We start from the raw sequence: 11798 nt of genomic DNA, 5'->3' as shown, positions 1-11798 counted from the left end.
CGTTCCCAGGAAATAACTTGAAATCAGTGAAATTAATACCCTGTCTCTCATATCATGCTACACTTCCAAACTACCGTTATTTTTAAGCTAGAAAGTGTAAATGCTTCTTTTTTACGTGGCCTAAAACAGAATTTGCCTAAAATATTACGAATGAAGTCCACCGCAAGAAAAAACTGAAAAAATAGCGCACCTACGTAAATGTAAACATCAGCCGTTTCTCGACTTGCCACATGGATGAAACGCGTCCGTTGTTTTACCTTTGTATACATTTATGACCAGAAAGTAAAAACAAAAAATCTTCTCTATGCCCATTTATATATAAATACACTTGCCAACCAAGCTTTGCATTTCTGTGTGTTTGTCTAAAATACTGAAGAATCGTGCAACATTGTTACTTACTACTTGACCCATTCCATCACAACCGGTTAACACGACTAAAAACTAGATATAAAGAAATGCTCTTACTTGTCTGCAATCGTTACTCACACTATATCTGGCGATATCACATGCCTGAGGCAAGGCTGAAAATCATTGTCTTAAATTCCGCATATTAGAGATTCTGAAGTTTTGAACAACGCAAATAACTTTCATTGCGTGACAAGTGAAATGCGATACACAAGCGCGCGAAAAGCACAGGAATAAACAATGTCAATATTCGCGCTTGCGATGACAGTGCAAAAATAATTTTTGAAATTACAAGAAGAAATTGAGGCAAGTGAAGGTCTGCAAGGTATATTTGATTGCCGGATTAAAACGAAAATCATGCCCCCCCCCCCCCCCCCCCCTCCCTCTTCCGGGGACTGTACCGGATTCTCATCATCAACAACAACAACAACAACAACCTTTATTTTCCCTCAAAGTAAAACTGAAATTAACTGAAATGAAAAGGAAACAAATCAAGAGCTTTGAAAACCTCAATGCGGTATTTCAATACTATCCTCAAACAAAAATCCTGCAAAAAGCTAATCTATTTAGGAGAGTGAAGTTTTTCTTTCGCGATGGCACCTCTCCGTGAGGATAAAGCTCAAAAACTGCGCAAGATTTGCAATGTGTTACGCCTAATCAATGCAAAAAGGACGTCCGCTCGCACCCAAGGGACGGAACGTTTATTACGTCCTGGGCCGGGGGGGGGGGGGGGGGGGGTTAGGGGGCGGTGGTTTTCTAAAAAATCGAATGTAAGAAAATTTTACCCCCAAAAAAATCTTTCAAACAAACGTTTTACCCCCCACTGCAATTGTAGTTTGAAAATTTCTCCCCCCCCCCCCCCCTCGCCCCCCGCGCCCCCCATGGTGGCGTGGTGGTTGAATTGTTGAGAAGTTCCTGGGCACAACGCTTGGTTACTTGCGGAAATCGCTAGCTCAGTCTGAATCTGAACTGGCAAGAAAAACAATCAGAAGTTAGGCGAAATTCAAGTAAGGGAACGTACCTTAGATCATCTTTTCAGCGTCTTAAAAAAAACGATGTTTTGTCATTGCTGGAGTCTATTCTTCAGTCGTCAAAAGAAGGTACACAGAAGTTCGAACAGCTTGGGATTTGGGAGCAGTACAGGAGCATTTGATGTATGGATGTGAATATATAGATTTTGAAGAACCCTACCATCTCTATTTGTCTTTTAGTCAATTTTTTTGCCCAGATAAACAAGCCTTCAGAGATACACTGCTTGATGGAATACACGGTTTGCCGTCTATGTCATTATTCAACCTATTGCGTGCAAGATATTTGTCGCTCTGAAGAATAGTAGCGATGTGGAGAAGCTTCTAGTCGATTTTACCAACTCTATGATTGATGTCAAGAATAATTGCTAAAAACATTTAGTTGGTACTTTTGTATGTCTTAAAATTTTACTCCCCTCATTTTTCGTATTTTCGTACAAGATAAAAAATTACCACCCCCCCCCCCCCCCCCCCTCTAAAAGAGCTCGTTTAAAAAAATTACTTAAGTTTAAACAAGACAAAGGAAATATCTCAGTTACGGTGGTTTTGTTCAGGATTTTTATCCTTCTAATTTTGGAATTTTATTCCTACTTCATTTTTTTTCTTTTCATGGGCAAATGTTGGGACTTGTCCAACTGGTGTAACGCCGATAATACTTGTCACACGACCTGAGTCGAGTGACAACTGGCTTAGACTAGTTGACAACGATTGAGGAAGGAGGGGACAAAAATTTTTGCTTGATTAACAAAGAATCTAACGCCTTCGCATGTGATCTACTGCAAATACCTGGACCGCATTGAGGTTTCGAAAGTTCTTAATTTGTTGACTTGATTTAAATTTAATAATTTCGGTTTTACTTTTCCTGTAACGTTATTGATGAGAATCCGTCACAGACAACACAGAGTGAATCTCCGAGGAGGAAAACTACATGATTATCGTTTCAGTCCACTAAATATACCTTGCAGACCTTCACTTGCCTCAATTTCTTCTTGTTGTGATTTAAAAAATTATTTTCGCACTGTCATCACAAGCTCAAATGTTGACATGGTTATTCCTGTGCTTTTCCTGTGCTTTTCGACCAGAATTTTTTCCAGGATGTGGTTTGCGAGACGAAAACTTTGAAGCTTGCCTCGGGAGAGAAGATCATCATACAAGCAATAATTAGGACTGTCATCCCCTCACGCATAATCAAGCATTATTTAGACTATTGTGAAGAACAAGAGTTCGAGCCAGCGAGCGAGCGTTCTCTCTACCGGATGATTGAAGTGTGTTCGGCCTCCATGCAGAAATCTCTTCAGAGTCTTGAAAACACCACAGCGGAGGGTATGGAGGCGTTTGATCAAGCCTTTTCTATGTTAGAGGGCTTAGCAGATCAGCGTATCAACGTAACAGCCACTCAGAAGCTACTTAAAGATGGGAAAAGGTAGCTGAAGAATCATTTCAAGACACACATCGGACGAGATGAACAATGCAGTGATCACTCCACAGTTTATGCATTAAGTGATACAAATGCCGGGGAGTTCCGAGGGGAATGTGATCACCAACACAGCTACGGATGTGAGCGCTGCGAAAGTCTAAAGGGGGTACTGGAAGAGATGGCGGAGATGCTAAATAACGTAAACATGGCAGAAGAGGAGAGGGTTAGGCTGAGGTTCGAGTACATTGAGAGTGTGCGCACCATAAAGGCGTGGAAAGCGCACTTGCTAAGATCTAAGCCACACAACATGCCCTCCAGAAACTAGACGAAAACTCGTGTCTTGTTATAATTAACTGGGCAATGAAGTTTCTGCCTGTGCAATACAGAGAGCAGATGAGTGATTTTTTTGGAAAGATGGGAAGAAGCTGGCACATCAGCGCTGTAATCAGTAGAGCAAATGTAGAGAGCAACCATGAAGTAGAGTGCTTTGTGCACATTTTCAACAACTGCACCCAAAATAGCTTCGCCGCTCTGTCAGTCTCAAACTTACTGCACAAGGTTAAAGAAGAGCATCCAGTTGTGACAATAGTTTACCTCCGATCGGATAATGCTGGATGCTACCACAATGGGCCTCTGTTGCCAAGTCTTAAAGATGTGGGCGAGAGAACTGGTGTTAGGCCAGTGCGATATGATTTCTCAGAGCCCCAGGCCGGGAAGGATATCTGCGATAGGAAGACTGCTCCGATGAAGGTACACATAAAGCGCTGTGTAAAACGAGAGGCATTACGTCGTCACAGCTGAGGACATGAAGGCAGCACTAGAATCGCATGGTGGTATCAAGGGATGCAGAGCTGCAGTAGTTGAGGTGGACACGACAAGGGAGAGAAACAAAGATAGCAAGATACCAGGCATTAGTGTGTTGAACAACTTCCAGTTTGAGGAGTTTGGCATACGAGTATCGAAAGCGTACAACATCGGCTCTGGGCGCTTTATCCCCTACAGTGTTCTCACAGTTGCATCACAAGGAGATACTGGGCTAAGCGTGATTCAGCCTTTTGGCCCAGCTACACAGAAGCAGGAGGCACAAGTCCGATATCTACTCTTGCGAGGAGACTGGTTGCGTCCTGACATTCAAGACTCAGGCAGGTGCAGAGAACCATATGGACGCGGGAAAGCACCGTCTTGAGGTGGAATGCGAGTCCACGTATGACCGAGTTAGAAGAAAATGGGCGGCAATGGTGACAGGGGTGATGTTCGCTCCGAATGTGCCGTCTACCTTATTGCATGGTGAGGATAGTAGCCGCGCTGCCAGAGCACCTGCTCTTAGACCATTGGGATGGGCTCTGAAGGTAGCAAAACGACCCACTAGGATGACAGATAAAGTCAAGACATTCTTGGTTGGTGTCTTGTCTGAAAAGCAGAAAACAGGCAATTAAGATAGGATCTACTTTATTTATCAGGATTGGTTAATCACCAAAAATAGATAATAAAATCAGAAATGATGGAGTGATATTAAAATCCAAAAATGGCCATAGCCTTAGAGAAAGTAAAATGGGGGAAAATTTTAATTTTGACTGACATGAAAATGGAATTATCAAAAGCTACAAATTCAGCATGAACTAGAGTTTTTTAGGACCAAAGAGATTTTTTCTTAGTGCAAATACATAACAACCTTTAAAACCTTTAATGGCCTTTTAAACTACTTGTGTCTGGTTTATTAAAAACAATGGACTAGAACTACAGCTTATTATTATTATGAGCTTTGTCATAGGGACACTGTTATAGATATTTACACAACTGAAATCAAGGCTTCAAAAAGCAAATAAAAGACATGAACTTGGAAAGAAAGAAAGACTATGTCAGTGAATAGCAAATTTTGGTGGCCACTTGCTAATTGGCCAAAAGGTAGAGGTGGCCCACATTAGCTAGGGATTTATCTTTCAGTACAACAAATAAAGTATATATTGGGACAGTGCACTACATTACAACATAATCCTCACTTACATACAACACTCTGTTCTTACAACTCGATTGCTTACATCACGGTTCTTGCTTCTCATATCCAAACATATACATACACCGTAATTTTAACCTGATCTTCAAGAGAGTACAAAGGTAGGCAATGGATTATTTTTCGACAGTCCCATGGCCATAAGTACACTTTTCTTGGAACAATCAGGTGATTATTCAGTAACTCATTCTTTGTTTTTTTTGTTTTTCGTCCAATCTGAGGAATATTTACCAAAATAATTCATAAAGTTTGACGAATAATGACACTGAAAAACAGAGAGGCGTTTCGATTCTTAAAGTTAATTTTCTTTTATATCGTCATCATATTATATCAAAATAGTGGACCAAGACACAAAACCCAATTACATTAATTGCAATGATAACATAAACCTACTTGTTCACTGAGGATTTTATGATGTGAATTGCATTACGTTAATTACAGTCAAGGTTACGTGCATTTTGACGTCCATCTTTCGACATGTCATGTAACTAGGCCTAAGTCTTAAATGTAAACACAACTGATTTATTTACGGTTGAACTCGACTTTGGGCAATGAAGATGGGTTTATTTGTCTTTAGACTGACGACAGAGAATATCAAAGAGTCAATCCGAGATCGATAAATCGACAGCTTCGAAACAGAGCCGATCGAAAACCTCCAAATTGTTTGAATTTTCCTAGGAGCCGTGCAAAATTAACAGGTTAACATGTTATCAGCCATTTTATGTCAGTCAATCTTAATAGGTTTGTCGTTTCTTTTGCCAATAAGTGAAAAATGTCTTTCTAGCATGTCAAGGGATAGTTGCTATTGAGTCTGCTATGCACGTAACAATGAAAGTTAAATTAAGTGGCTATATTAACTGCTATTTTTTTCCTCCTTTGTGCGTTACGTGAAATAGCGTGACTTTAGACTGGTTGCTCGTTGGCATAAGTTTTTGTGTACTTAAAACTGAAATTATTACAGCTTACGGTAACATTTCAAGTAAAATTTATCTGCTTTTTAAAAAATGAAAACGGCATTTAAAATCGGTATGACTAGTTCTAGCTCGTTTCGTTGCTGAACAGTATTTTGTAGTGTGAACAGATATATGCCAAACAAACAGTAAGCTCTTAAATTGAAAGCGAACCCCTGCAGACGGGAAATTTGCAAGCGGTTTTAAATTAACTATAAACAAAGCCATTTGGAGTACATTTGCACACTTGTTCCAAGTCCACGGTGTATAAACAACTTGATTCGAACACGGTCGAACAAAATAAACTTACTTCAAGTTTATCTTATCTAATCTAGAGTTACCTAGCTTAAAAGATATCGTGAAATCAAATGACGTTTATGTTTATCCGCCAGTGTTGTCTTCCATTGAATGCGGAGGTCGATGAAAGTTTCCGGTTATTTAAAGTTATTTTGGGCAATGATGCATTGTCATAATCTGGAGACTCTTGATTGTATTCTCCGTAAAAACTAAAATCTTAAACTTAGATTTTACCTTACGTTTCCCGTCTTATGCAAGACCACCACCACATTAAATTGAGACGGTGATCATCTTATTTTGACGCAGGAGATCCTAAATGAAGACTATCGGAGTCTCAGTTAGTATATAAGATAAAAGATCGTCTCAAATATTGTCTTCAAATCGTCTTCATTTGAGAAGCGCTTATCTTAATCAACATTGAGGCATCTTACTTTAAGAAAGACCAGTCTTAATTATATTAATCTGAGTCGTTGGGGTCCTTATTTTAAGACGTTTTTTGGTCTTGTGGAAATTTTAAGACGCCGAAGCAGGCTATAAGATACTGCCATCCTACGTAAGATGCAATATGCCTTAAGCTGGCGACACACCTGGGCATTTTATACGACGATCGCAGCGAATTTGATCGCCAGCGAAAATCGCAAGTGATTTTCGCCACCGATTGATGCGGACACACCTGGCGATTTTTTTTTTCGCCGATCGCGGCGTTGTTCATGTGATAAAACCGCCCAACCTGACTGATTGACTTTACTGGCAATTCGCAGCGATGAGCGTATAAATTTCGCGGGAACGGGCACACTTGGCGAATTTAATCGCCGATATCTGACATGCCAGATATCGGCGATTTAATACGCCGATCTCTACTCTCACCATTTTAGTTCTCGGTAAAAAAGAATAAATATCTAAAAAAAAGGCTAACTTGGAAGAAATAGAAAACGCCATTTTTCGCGCGGTCCTTGCTCGGAAACAGCACGGAAACGCTTGCTTCGCGCGCAGGCTACAACACAAAAGGATCCAAATTTTGCAAAGCCCTTCCTGATTGGTTCATTAAAAAATTGCAGACCTCATAGGAAACAGGACTTCTTTTCTGATTGGTTGATTTTGATCCAAACTCTGCAGACACGGAGTCTGGAGGTTTGATCCATCGCAAACTCTCACCTTGTTTAGAACAAGCTGATTTACCGTAATATACTCCTCATGATTAAGCAGCGGAAAGTGGAGAATTTACAAGAATTTCGAGACAGCAACTTCAATATTCAAATAACAAGACATCTGGACATAAAATACGCGCTAAAGCCCCGGTAAACGTGGTAACTTACACGAATTTGACAGCATGCGCGAGACAGAAGATTGAAAATGGAAATGAAGAAGTTACTGTCGCTTTTTATTGAAAACCAAAGATGAGTCCAACAATTCTACTGCATCATGATCACCGATCAGAGGAATGAGTGTAGTGACAATCTGCATTCCCTGCTATTAGAGGTCTCTATGATTTAAAAGACTTTAAGACCAACAAAACAGTAGTTATTGGCCGCGGCCCGGCCTCTGTTTTCCGGTGAATTTACGGTAAGCTAATTTCGATAAGTTGTCTCATTTATATTTTAAATTAGATTTGGTGTAATAAAGTACTATGGATTGAAATTCGTTGTGTTTTCGTTGCTCCATATATCATGTTCAAGCTTAATGGTATTAAACGCTCTCTGTCAGTTTTAATGTAGTGACCGTTGCAGTTAGATTTATACCTTCTTGCTTCGAAACATTAATCAGTTGAGATTCTAAAGCATCTAGAATAAGATTGTTCAAATCTTGAGTTAAGATGAAAATATGACTTACCACAGCACTTTGAATCTAAGAAAAAATCATCTTAATCTAAGACGCCATCATCGTATAAATAAGAAGAAAGTCGTCTTATCCTAAGATGAATCGTCTTCAAATGAGATTTACGCGCTGTCTTACCACAGCACCAGAATTAAGTGTAAAAAACGTCTTAAAGTAAGATTTTAGTTTTTACGGAGTTGGTAAGAATGGGTTACCTGACTGGTGGATGTCTTAATCAAATTATTTCTAGCAATGGATATTTAATGAAGAAAACGATCACGGCTGACAAGATCTCAATATGAGGGTTTGTTTCCGGATCAAAGAAAATAAAATAAAACTTACCGCTTTTGTTGTCCATCATAGTTCGCGCGGGCCATGATGCTGTGAGTTTAAATCCTTTTTATGTTTTTGTGTTTACCCCGCTTGATGCCTTTTCCCCCAAAAGGAAGGCGATAGCAAAAGCAATCGGCGAAACTTATGCCGCATCAATGAACTAGAAGTATTTCCGGGTTACAAGTATCGCGTGAGGAATGCCGGGTACTTTACCGGCGCCGCCTGGGACGAGCATTCTTTCTTTCTTTCTTTCTTTCTTTCTTTCTTTCTTTCTTTCTTTTTTTCTTTCTTTCTTTCTTTCTTTCTTAACAATCAAGGTCCCTCTTCTTTCTTGCCCTTCAAAATTGAATGTTTTGACAAAATTGACGGCGGAAAGTGAAACCACCCCCGCCCCCTTCGTCGCCGCCACTTTCCCCGGCTTTATAAGAATTAAGGCCCGATTAAACGGTTTCAGCTTGAACCAAATGTCGGGGGCGTTTGTACAGGTCGTTCAACATTGTTGAAAGACAGTGCATGTTTAAAAGCTTGTTGAGCGTCTGTTGAATCAAATTTTTTCGTTTAAACTTTCATTCAACAATGCTTCAACATTTCCTTTGTTCTTAAAAATGTTGGTTGGCGATGAAGCTGTTTAAACACTCCGTTCATCCAAAATTTGCCCAACATCCGTCCGTTCAACGAAAAAACGGGTCCTAACACAAACCAATATTATAGGAAGCTCTCTGCAGGGAGCACAGGAAAGGCTGCGGATAAGTGAATGAAGATCGACGTCCATTGGAACTAGAAGTTCCTGAAGAGCTTCGTTACACCTGATTATAAAATAACACGATACAGTCGGACCTCTATTAAGCGGCCACTCTCCATTAAGCGGCCACTTTCTAAAGTCCCGAATTATTATTTTGTCAGTAAAGTGCTGTATTCGATACCTCTATTAAGCGGCCAGTTTTCAAAGTCCCGAGGGTGGCCGCTTAATAGAGGTCCGACTGTATTATTAGTCTGCTGTGAGTCCCCTTATCCTTAGCTAATTTAGGCCAGACTAAGTTTTGTTTCCCTGTATAGGGCTTGTGACCAATGACTGTCTGGGTCCACAACCTCATTTTTGTCCTCCATAGTTTTAGTGAACACAAACGTGTCGTGTTTACCGATGCATTTATCATCAGTGAAAGGAAGAGACAACGCTGAAAGGTTAAAATTAAGGTGCAGTCAAATGCCAACGGGGAAGACTAATGCCCGATCCCGGGAAAGACAATCTGAGAAATGTCTAAACAATGCAATGGACTGGGAAATGGGCACTGTTGGAATTGACCCATAGTCTAACGTTGATAGACAGAAAAAGTGTTTTGGTAATAAGATATTTTGGAGAAGTATTACCGTCCGAGTGAGATTTGCGTCATAAGCTTTTTTTATTCTGCCGAGAGTCCCCTTATCCTTAGTTGGATCCTCTTACAAGCCACGTGGAAGTATCATCATGTACGTATTCATATCACTACAACAGCTTAGACAAGAGCTTAAGAAAACCCTTGCGAAAGTCGCCAAACTCCTTATCAGGGTGCTGTACCTCGGGAATTAGGATTTTAATTTATTAAAAAAAGCCAGCAAATGCACCAGGGCGGGGACAAAAAAGCTGTTCAAATTCTCCACGGTGAAGAGAACAAAGCAAAACGGTTGGATTTGTTCGTTCCTGGGCTTTAATTTCATTCTGAACAAAGCTTATTCAGGCCAGGCTAAGTCTAGCCTCCCACGCAGTCGTTTTTAGGGGACTCGTATTACCTCCTCCCCACAAACGCCTGCTTACCCAAGCGCCACATTCCTTTCCCATTGTTTTACTCCGCAAGCACCCTAGCCAATCACCATCGAGGCATTGTTTAATGACATCAAATCAAATTGCTGGTTACAATGGTCGCTTCCGTCTCCCGCGAGCTTTGTACAGTGTCTAGCTGTTACAGTCTTGAGAGATGCGGGAGTTAAGTTGGAATATATATATATTTTTTCACTTCTGGAATGGCTGGTCATGGCTGAAACACCAAAACAAATATCGAATGTGAATGCAAGCGCTTCTTGTGCGACGTTTTGACACTGCTGAGAGAGTCAAAAGCTTCGGGAAAGTGTAATCGATCTTCCCCGCCTGATCGAGTTGACAATCGGTGAAGATATCGCCTCTGACGGGTGCCCAAACTCTGGAGCAGATTTGTTTGTTTGTACGAAGTGCTACGACAGACTAACTCGATTCGAGAAAGCAAAGAAGAATGTAGAAGGTATCAAGGGGAGATCTGCAGTATTTATCAGTTCATTAAAGACTATTAAACGGAAAGTTAAACGACAAAGAGCCGATCAACGTGTGGTCCTTGTGGAAAATGTCGCACATCCCCCCGAACAAATTACAACAACAAAGCGAGTTTCAAATTTTTTTATTGCAGTCAATTGATAGGCATTTACACGAGAAATTTTGAACGTAGGGCACACGGTGCTAAAAGCTCACGTAAGCTCGGTCAAGTTCTGTCTCCGTTGTGATGTTTTTCACTGTTCCCGCGAGAGGCGTTCTGAGGTCAAGGTCAACCTTCCAGATTTTAGAAGGTTCACTGTGATTGGCTTAGCGGCGGAAAGGAATGTGGCGCTTGGGTAAGCAGGCGTTTGTGGGGAGGAGGTAATACGAGTCCGCTAAAAACGACTGCGCGGGAGGCTAGGCTAAGTCTTGCTTCTCTGTATTGCGCTTGTGACCAATGACTGTCTGGATCCACCATCTCATTTTTGTCCTTCATAGTTTTAGTGAACTCAAACGTGTCGTGTTTGCCGATGCACTTATCATCAATGAAAGGAAGAGACAGCGACAGCGCTGAAAGGTTAAAATTACGAGGTTGTCAAATGCTCCGGGGAAGAATGGTGCGCGATCCAACGACAGACAGACAATCTAGAAAACTGTCCCAGCAATGAACGGGGGGGGGGGGGGGGGGGGTGGGGGTGGGTACTGTTGGAATTGATTCATACATAAGACTTCTTCCCACTTGAAAACAGAAAACAGAAGTATTTAGTAACAAGCCTCGGTTTTAATTTGAATTAGAAGGGAAAATACGTTTTTGTCTTAAGACTGCAAGTAACTGACTTCAAAACTAAACTGGGTAGCAATTCAACGACAATTAGGCTAGAAAATATAGGTACCCGTTCAGTGTCAGCTCGGAAATACATACTAGTAAGGAAGAGAAACCATAGGCCCCGTCTCACAGTGCTTTCACTTAATCTGACTCTGTGGGACGTAAACGAACCACTAGGGACGCAACAAATCTCTGGTAGTGACCACCCGCAACGTCTATCTCAAATTCACATTTACATCATGGGGCACTCACAACTTATTACTTCGTTGGTTATGAAATGCGCCAAACGAAGGCTTGGAAAAGTCGATCCCCCATACAGTGTTGTAAATTATTTCTGACAAGCGTCGAGGGGAGGTGATAATAAGATGTTTGATATTTGAAATTGACAATGGGATCGAATAGCCCTTGACAAAACAAGGGCTTATTTAGTACTCTCCGTACAGAGGAAGTTTTCGT

The 11798-nt window shown here is 40.9% G+C and overlaps 1 long non-coding RNA gene and 1 pseudogene across 1 annotated transcript; one reads left to right on the top strand and one right to left on the bottom strand.

The window, feature by feature from the left end:
- Positions 1 to 2571: 2571 nt before the first annotated feature.
- Positions 2572 to 3919, top strand: LOC146469840 (uncharacterized; annotated as a pseudogene).
- A 69-nt stretch (positions 3920 to 3988) lies between these two features.
- On the bottom strand, positions 3989 to 9075 carry LOC146469839 (uncharacterized). The gene is made up of 2 exons (XR_014867139.1): positions 8266 to 9075; positions 3989 to 4260 (listed from the first exon to the last, which is right to left on the bottom strand). It is a non-coding gene; the product is annotated as an uncharacterized LOC146469839 (long non-coding RNA).
- Between the last annotated feature and the right edge of the window lie 2723 nt (positions 9076 to 11798).

This window comes from Pavona decussata, unplaced genomic scaffold (assembly GCF_977016875.1).
Source record: "Pavona decussata unplaced genomic scaffold, jaPavDecu1.1 SCAFFOLD_116, whole genome shotgun sequence".
NCBI classification, from domain to species: domain Eukaryota; kingdom Metazoa; phylum Cnidaria; class Anthozoa; order Scleractinia; family Agariciidae; genus Pavona; species Pavona decussata.
This window is presented reverse-complemented; position numbering and strand designations above follow the sequence as displayed.